Consider the following 9,644-nt stretch of genomic DNA (forward strand, 5'->3'; position numbering starts at 1 on the left):
TTCACCTGATACTGTACAAAACTCTGATCCTTTAGTTTAGTTAAGTGTCTAATTGTCAGTGATTTCTATGGGTTTTAGATGCCTGTATGCTTTGGGACTGACTCAGTCATCTTCTAAAATACGAGTGGGTAGGCAATGGTACTGAAACTGTAGACTGACTGACCTTGAGGGGCCTCATGCAGCTAGAAGGGTCTGAATATGTGGGACCCAATACTGCTTGTATAGGAGCCTATTTAAGATAAGGACTTTAAACAAAGTTTACAGAGAGCACCTCCGGAAACTTTTGTATCTATGGCACACTAACTCCAAATAATTTTACGGTGCATTGTGTTGAAGAATGTTATGCCCTAAATTTCACACTGTATTTACTTTTCATTTTCTTCATACACATACACGCACACAAAATCTTTGCAAACATTTGTGGGAAGAGCAACTATGCAAACAGTAGCCACAATAAATTCTTCATTATAATTCAATAAATTCTTCATTAACAGCCTCAAAGTTGAAATGGATTTTCCTAAAACCTTTGTTAAACAATGAAAATGTTAGCCAACACTGGTTTTGTAGACAGCGTTTATCCCCCAAAGGGCTGGCTATCAAATACTGTATTTGGTCATACAGAGGGTTCCAGGGCCCATTAAAACAGCCTGTACAGCACCTGAGAAGCAGAGACTTTTCCTCCTTCTTTGCAAATCATACTGTTGATATCAAACAAGAAACTACAGTGAGACTGTTATGAGAAACAACTGTGACAGAATCTATTATGCTGTATATATTTGCAAGCGTAGCCAGCAGACATCAGGCAGGTGCATGAGCTGCTTATGAATTTCCATTACTGCAGTAACTAAGCATCTCCCAGACATTTACACATTGCTCCTTCCATAAGGTCAATGTAACAGGGAACTATCTACTGATCCCATTTTACAGGTCCAGCACCTGAACACAGCCGCAACAGGTCATAATGTTAAGGATATGCAAGTGCATAAAGGGGCAGAGGGACACCTAGTGGGTTTTCCACTGTCTCTGCACTTGCAAGCCATCAGAAATCTTCCCAGGGGGTTCAGCTTACACGTGATTTACCACATCAGGAAGAGTTACCACAACTTGCTCCCTGAAAGCATGAGGTGAAATGTTGAAGTTTCTGTAGAGGGGGTTTAAAAAAGCATGCTTTCCCTCAGAGCTCACCTGACGTCCAGTAACTTGCTGTGCTGTGCTAACTTCTTCCATGTATCAGCCTGAAGTCACTTGTCCATTTCCATGGCTGAGGTGCATAACAGAGCTATGCATCTTCAGATTAGGATCCGTATTACTGAACCACCTTCACTTTGTGAGGTTTAGGAGCGTTAATTTTGATTCAGGCTGTGAATCCTATGCTTTTGACCTTCTGAAGACATAGAGCCTGCTGTGCAAAGGGGTAAGAGGAGCTGTGACTAATCTGATTTCTGTAACAAAGCTCACCTTGACAGACTTTCAGCAGTAGTGAGTTTGAAGGCATTTTGAAGGTTATCTTCATTAAAAAGGACTGGCAGCTTGCACTGGAAAAAAAAAGTGTGATTAGCAACTTATTTCTTGACATGACTGATGGCTGAGTGATTATAATACACTATATTGCCCTTTTTGCTGGCATGAAGCAGCACAGCATCATTGACTGAAGTCAATAGGCTATAACAACTCATACAAGCAAAGGGTCTTGGACACACTCATACTGTGCCTGTGCATCGAGGCAGCAAGCTCTTCATTCCCTGAAGGTGTCCTCAACTTCCTTGTGTCAGAAGAGCAAAATTTCTCTGCCAACCCATGTATGAATTCCGTCTAGTCCCTGACCTTGTCTTTAGGTAAGGCATCATGGAAAATGAGTGGTTTTTTTTTTTAGGGACCCAGTCACTGTGCTAGAACAGAATTCTGTCAGGCTGCAGGTACAGTGTAGAGTGGCTCTAAATGCACGGTGGGTGCTTACAACAATACAGTGACACTAATTTATTTACATGGCAGTAGTGCTTGGGACCCCAAGGATGGTTAAGGGCTGTATTACTGCAGGCTGTGTAAGAAGGAAGTGAGCCTGTATTTTGCCATTTTTACTCGTGCTGCACATAACTCTTGGCCTCACATATACACCAGGGAATTCATCTGATGGAGACCTGGCTGTCAAGCCACTTACTGGGCAATAAAACAACACAAGGACTTGCAGTGACCCTGGCCAGTCCTGAACAAACAACTCTTGCACAGTGATGGGGTGAGAGGAGGCTTCTGGGTGCTCCTTATGGAGGAAAATTGAATGATAGTGGGAAGTGCTCTGCCCTGATTTTGCCCTGACTCTGCTGCGTCTTCTTCGGTGACTAGAGAACATGATGGGACACAGGACAGTCAAATGAATACGTTTGCAGGATTGGTTGTTTAATTTTCCTTTCTCCAGGGTCATAGCCGTAACTTACACTTTTCTTCTGAATCTATATTGACTATATTTCTGCACGTGATATTTGATGTGGTCAGAGATGACGTAGAATCCAGCAAGAGAGTGGTGCATTCCAGAACACACAGGTTCCTTATTGAGCATTCTCCTTATCCAAATTGGCTTGCAAAGAAAACTGAGCATCCTTTGCTTTGCATCAGGTTTAATTGAAGAGCTGGCCCAAATATGCTAAAATTTAGATGCATTTTCCTTTCAGTTGGATTATCCTTTGAAACTGTGAGCAAACCCTGCCTGACAACACAAAGGAATTTTCCCATGGATCAGCTAAAGCTGACTCACATGAAAGACTTGCCCAAAGTGGTCATGCCCTCTGAGCAAATACCACAGGCATGAGGATCTCTGCTCTTGGCCTAACAGCAGTGTTAGGATTCCAGAGACCCAGCCTAGGAAGGCAGATTTTATTGGAGGAGGGGAGGTCGCCTACCTGTGACCCAGCCAATCTGCTCTTCTATTTATCCATGTTGCTAACTTGCAAGAAAGGCGAATGCTTTGTGCTGTCACTGCACGTTGGGAGAAATTTCCTGCTCAGCCCCTGAAATATACCAAACAGCACTTGCTGTTTGCTTTAGCAGGTAAAGCACACAGCAAAAGTCACTTCTTTGACTCAAAGGGGAAAGAAAATCATCTGATCATTAAAGCTTTCAGCACCAGGTTTTAGTGCTGGAGTGAAAACCCAGCGGAAACTACGCACCCTTCTAAAATAAATATTTCCTCTGCTGGAATTGCTGAGTATATCACAGATCAACAACCAGGAAGGCTTGCTTACTCATCCCTGTCATGTATTTCTGGAGTAGTTTTCTTTTCTTTCAATGCTACTGTGGAATTCATCACTCTGGATGTCCTGGCTTGTGAGAAAGACAAGTACAGTCAAAGTGTCAGAATAACCTACAGGACAATGATGCAAACGGAGCCAGAATTTTGGAGCACTTAAAAAATTGAATGAAAATAAATTTCCCTTTATCAGACAGACAAACATGGAGTTAAAACTTCTCACAGATGTGCTGCTACTAACTTAAAGCTAAAAGCATTTTGAACTAAACTTTGCATTCTCTCGCTACACTTTTTGTTTACTTTCTGCACTTTTGCTCAGTGGAAATAAAGCAGGGAGTGTCACTTTCCAGCTTGCTTCTATTTTGTTTTTAATACTCTAGTGAAAGAGTCTTGTTTTAAAACTCTTTGCATATCAGGAAGACATTTTATTCATTGGTTACTTGTCCCTTACTTTCTATTTTCTCAGCTTTGGTTGCTCTTAAAGAATATTTGTGCCTAATTTATTAGTCATTTTCCTTTTCTGTATAGTATGGTCCATTTCTATGCTTGAATTTTGGTTTTCAGTAAGATCATGTTATCTGTGGCAAGATGTAGCTAAAGTCTCTAGCCACATTCCTAAAATATGTGGCACTGGGGACAGCAGACTCAGAATTATGTGGCGGCTTCATTTAAACAAGAGTAGTTCAATGGGTTTCACACAGTTGTGTATAAAAGTCAATAGTACACTTGTTGGTAGTCCCTGCATTATTTGTTTTAAATCATATTCAATTTCATAGTGTTTCTACATTCTCTGTTTTCAATATCCAGCAGATTTTTGTATTGACAAATGTGTGACATTTACAGGAAGCTGTTGTGGAGAAAACCTGAGGTTTTTCTGTATGGGTTGGCATAGTTGTGGCTTCTGACCCTGGGGAGAGCTGTTTGAGCTAGGGATTATCCTATTAGATGGATGTTTCTAATAAAACTACCAGCAGCTGGAGAGTTTATCTGCATTATCATTGTGAGGTTTCAGAGCTAGCATCCCCCTGGATGTAAAAGGGGTAAATCCTGAATGTCATTGTCTGTTTCAAACTTGCTACTGGTTCAAGGTATAGCTGAACTCCCACAATGACTGCAGCTGATCTGGGCTACGGCTCCTCTGCTCCCTCATGCCCTGCTAATCCCTGCAACAACCCCCTTCAAAGAAGCGGATAGTTTTCTTCCAGTTTAGCAAGCCAGAACTGCTCCTTAGTGTGGGAAAAATGGGCACCAGTGTTGGCACAAGTTAAAGGGCAAAAACACATAGATAAGGGCAGGAGTGAGTCTGGGACCACAGCAGGCCTTAAATGAGATTAACCAGGCTGGGTGGGAGCTGTGGCTCTTAAGGGAAATTGTACTTCAAGTGTATGCTCCCTCTCTTCCCCTTGCATTGCAGCTAGCTGTCGCGTGGCTGCCTCGTGAGTCACTTCCAGGGGCTTACCTGTCTGAAACCTGACTTGGCAGCAGCGAGGAACAGTTCCTTCACACCACAAAGTGACTTGGTGTATGTGGCATTGATGGCCACATCAAATAGAGGAGTGGGAAGAGAAGGTCTGGGCAGAGAGTGTCTAGGCAGTATCTCACTCTTGGTCTGGCTTGGCTGAAAGAGGAGCCTGCCTGCTAAAGGCACAGTTCCCCAAGGTACCAGGCATGGACTGCTCATCCATCTGGATGTCGGAGGAGCTTTAACTTGCTACAGCAGCAGAAACCTACCACAGCTGAGAAGCTTTCTGTTGAGTTATTGACTCACAGAAGCAAGAGTGGTAAGTGCTGGGGCACAAGGCTGGGAGAGCACATGGCTGGGGAATGCAGGAGGGAAGGAGGAGCAAGGCATAAGAACAGCTCCCCTCCCCTCTGTAGTGGCTTGAGGTTCTGTGATGTAGGTCTGAGCTTTCTGAATTAAAGATAAATGTTTTCATATATATTTTTTTAATTAAACGTTAAACAAAGCCTTTTCCTGCAATGCTAACTATCAGATTTCTTTGGCAATTTTGAATTGGCAGAGTGAATTTTGTGTAACATCACAGGTTTGTGCCTCACTTCTTTTGGAGTTTTTGATCCAACGCTAGGAGCCCTGGAGCTGTATTTGTTACATCACTAAAAAACATTGCAAGCTTTATAAAATCAAAGCTGAAGTTCAAGGCTTTGGTCACCTTCAAACATCACAGGATAGGCAACATCTAGATTTAGACCACTGTAAAACAATCTTCTTTTCAGAGCTCCACAGATTTTAAAGACTTTTTAAAAAATTATTATTTTTTAAGGCCTGGGCCCAGTTTCTGGCTGGGCTTGTTGTTTTTAAATTTAAGCAGGAGATGTTGCCTTTTGCTCTGCTGGCTAACTTGCATTTTGCTTCCTGGCAGGCTGATTGGCACAGGCCAACAGGGCAAGGCGCTCTGTTATGGATTGTTCCATGGAACACTGCATTTCCCCAGATGGTGGCAAATCTGTAAACTCGTAGCTATGCTCACTCCAATTATTATCTACCCTAGGGAAGACTGGTGGCAAATTTGCTTGGAATAAGTAGTTTCTTTCTTCCTCTTGTCTTTTTTCTTGAAAGAGCTTGGTCCTTCTGTCAGGACAGTATATTCTTTCTATGTACCATTTTTTATGGGTCCAGAAGAAACTACTAATGGGAGCAGGCTGGATAACAAAATCTACATTGGAGCAGAATTGGGGCAGCGTTGGAAGAAGAGAGTACTATTTTTTTGAAAATATTTCTTTTAGCTGAAGCCATGCTCCACCAAGGCTCTGGCTGTCACTTGTCCTGGAAGACATCTCCTGGAGCAAGACCTAGGCACAGCTGGATCTGGCAGCTCTGGCAACAGGTTGGCATGCTCCAAAGGCAGTGTGAGTACCCTGCAGCCACGGCTCCGCGCCTCCTCTTTGCCCCCTCTTTGTTTTCCTATTGCTGTGATTTATTGGGTTGGGTTATGTGTGTGCTTCTTGGCCGAGTGCAGCTAAGGTATGTAAACTGCTTTTTAACAGCTAATACGCACCCACACATACAGTTACTTAAAAACAACACAATATGATCAACAGTGAGTTACAGGAGATCAAGAAAGCATCAAGGGGTGAAAGTCAGTGACTAGCTGGCCAAGTCCTGTGTGTGGCTAAGGCTCTGTTCATAATACACTGAGGGGAGAGCAAGCCTGGCAGAAAGGGAGGGGACAGTCTCTGTGAATGTAATGCATGTGTACTTTACTTGGAGTAAAGTACAACTAGGAGTTGGACTCAATGATCCTTGTGGGTCCCTTCCAACTCAGATATTCTACTTTTTACAGAAATTTCAAAAATAAAATCACAGTGGTTAAATCTCCAGTAACATCTCCTTGTCCTGATTTGATCAATTTTAAACAAGACCTTTTTGATTTGTTTTGTTTGTTTGTTTGTGTGGAGCAGAGAAGGGAAAATGACTACAAGAGGAGAAATTGTTATAGTTCTTTAGCTTCTCATTTTCTTTTATCAAGGCACAAGAAAGAACAGGGTGGGAGTTTTTAAGCATTGTCTGTGCTTTATTTGCCTTCCAGTGCTTGATGTGAACAGACTTACTCTGCAGTCTGTACTTGGAATTGTTCCTGGCTGTGTTCAATGCTTCTGGTTTCCAGGATGATCCTCACCACCCAGCCTAGGCACAGCATTGGAAGAAAAACATGGCTCTTCACAATTCAACTCTGCAGGTGAAGTTTTATTCCCCTTTCTCAGGAGGAAAATTTTCATTTCTCTGTCAACAAATGCTCCACTCTGCTAGGCTGATACTGGGGTTAGTCTGATTTAACACAGAATATTAGAGGGAAAGAAAGAAAGAGAGAGAGAAAGAGAGAAAGAGCAAAGTTTGGCTGAGCAAAAAGTCACCTGGATGAAAACCTTCAAGTGGTGCTTGGCCTTTATCCAAAACTGTCACGGTTGCTGCATTGCCTGGCTCCACTGCCTGGAAAGCCCTTGCAGGGGGAGCAGAGCATGGGGCCTACAGGTCTGTGTGCTCTTTCTATGAGAGGAGTCTGGTTATGCATTAGGTGGTGGCTTCTATCCTTCTCTCATCAGCACTGAGACCAAAGATATACTGTATGCATTTTCCAGCTTGAACATGTGCTAAGCAAAGCACTTCCATACCTCAGGTATGCATGTCTACCATCCTCTCACACAGAACTGATGGGTCCCCTCTGCCTTTTCCCAGCCTGAACCTTGGCACCTTGCCTGAACCTGCTAGGGGGAGAGCCAGGCACTTGTGGAGTTAGAGGCTTCAAATGGCAGTGCTTCAAAGCTGTGGTATGGGCTGGGACTTCCATGAGTCCCTGCTTACAACAGCTTGCCTTTCTCAGAAGTCCCCCTTTCCCCATCCCAAATATCTTCTACAAGACGGCAAACTCTAGGCTTCTGCTTGTGAAAAGTGGGGTCATTCACACTTTTGAGGTAATGATGCAATTCTTGGGGATGGACCTGTGGTTTTTTTGGACACTTGTGTTTCTACAGCAAATACAATCCGTATCAGTCTGCCACAGCGTGAAACGTTCCTCGGAGAAAAGAAATGAGAGGAGTCACTGCAGGTAGATGCAGGGCTGGAGGTGCAAGAACGTGCATTTGTCTCTGCTGCGCAGCCTGCTGTATTTGTCTTCATTGCAGGTGGGAGATTTTGTTATCACTGTGAAGCTTGCAGCCATTCCTAAGACCAGGCAGTGGCCTGGGCTGCAGAAAGCCAATAAAACTGACCTGTTAGTCTCAGGACTCACCTGGACTTGAGGTACTTTCTTTGTTTTCCCTGCACTGCCTTTGGTCCTGATTCCTTTATCCTGCTCCTCTCTGTTGCTGAAAACAATCAGCTGCTCAGGCCCGCTTTCATTGCAAACCACATCCTAACCACCCTCTTCTTCTTGCTCTTTTTACTTCTTCCCTCTCATTTTTATTTTCTCTTCTGCACCACTTCTATATCCCCTTCTCATCTTTTCTCCACCTCCAGCAACGCCTTTGTCAGGGATTATCTTTCTAGTATAAAGCTATGAAATCACAACTTTCAGAAATTACATATATATTAAAAAAAAGGAAAGAAAAAAAAAAGATGCAGGCTTAATAAAAGCTATGAGGTATCTAACTATGTGCCTAGGCACAGTGGTGACATACAAAAGGAAAAAGGCACCTAAGTTCTGATAATCCTCCACAGAAGTTAAGCACGCAGCACAATTAATGTATTGTATTGTGCATTTTTATGGTGCATTTGTATCAGTGTCTGATACCTCTCTGAGCATCTAAATACTTCTGGAAAGTGATGGCTGATGGGGTTAATTATCCATGTTCTCATAGCTTCACTTGTGCGCTGAACATTTTTCCCACACCTTCTCCCTCTTGATTGAGAATGAAAGTTCTCCAGGGCTGGGACTGCATCCTCCGGTGAGTTTGTACGGGCCTCAGGGCTTTTTCCAGACACTAACATGTTACAAATAAATGTGCATAGAAAGGCCGGTCTTACCATTCAGACTTTCAGCTGTAGAAAGCCGCCACCCCACAAGGGTCTTCTGCTAAAGGAATGTAAAATGAAAAGCAAACAACTATGGGTAATCATGCTGTTGGCTAAAATGTGTTACCAAAAATTACTGATGACAAACCTCAAAATTTGGTGATTCACTCAAGCACCCAAAAAGCACTTACAAGAAACCACATGACTTATTATGTTAGAGGTCAGGGATGGTTTCATATAGTCTATGCACGTAATTATGTAGTTTTGAAAAAGCAACCCTTGTCCTCTCAAGGTAGATAATAAACACTGTGCTGTAACTGAAAGAAGGCCATGCGTTGCTTGGAAGAACAAACTCCTCCTCTTTGGCTCTTTCTCCTATTTATTTATTCATTGCACAGCGTCTAACACAATAGTTGGCCAGGCAGCAAAAAAACTCAAACAGCACAGCCTGAAACGTGGAAGGCCAGAATTGCCTCCTGCCTAAGCTGATTTTAGTGTAGCCGCTTTTCATGTGGGTCACTTCAACCATGATACGCACATGAGGGTGAAAGCTGACCCTAGGTTCCAGCTGAAATTTAGCCACACAAACCAGATCTGTACGATGATTATCAGAGGAGAGAGCCTGAGGAGCCTGTGCTGAGTTTTAAGTCATGTCCCCTCAAGGGAGGTGCAATGCCATAACCCCATCCTGCATGGCACAGCACTGCTTCTGCCAGCTGAAACGCAGCTTTGAAAACATTAACATGTTCACATTCACTCTGGTGGAGAGAAAAACTTGTCCAAATTTGAATGGGTCTGACTATTCCATAAGCCATGTAAAGCTATAAGCCATTATAACCGTCACAGGAAGCTGCCAGTTCAGTTTATTTCAGCAAGATTTCAGTGCCTATGTACCTTTGAATAGCTGGAACAAAGCAACTGGGTTTCAATTTT

General features: G+C 43.1%; 1 long non-coding RNA gene across 2 annotated transcripts; it reads left to right on the forward strand.

Moving 5' to 3' along the window:
* The first annotated feature begins 5,954 nt into the window (after positions 1–5,954).
* LOC136786421 (uncharacterized) lies at positions 5,955–8,609 on the forward strand. Of its 2 annotated transcripts, none has more exons than XR_010825011.1 (3): positions 5,955–6,109; positions 6,790–6,939; positions 7,733–8,609. It is a non-coding gene; the product is annotated as an uncharacterized lncRNA (long non-coding RNA). The 2 variants fall into 2 exon arrangements; XR_010825012.1 differs by having other exon boundaries at positions 7,883–8,609.
* Positions 8,610–9,644: the final 1,035 nt, after the last annotated feature.

This window comes from Anser cygnoides, chromosome 1 (assembly GCF_040182565.1).
Source record: "Anser cygnoides isolate HZ-2024a breed goose chromosome 1, Taihu_goose_T2T_genome, whole genome shotgun sequence".
NCBI classification, from domain to species: domain Eukaryota; kingdom Metazoa; phylum Chordata; class Aves; order Anseriformes; family Anatidae; genus Anser; species Anser cygnoides.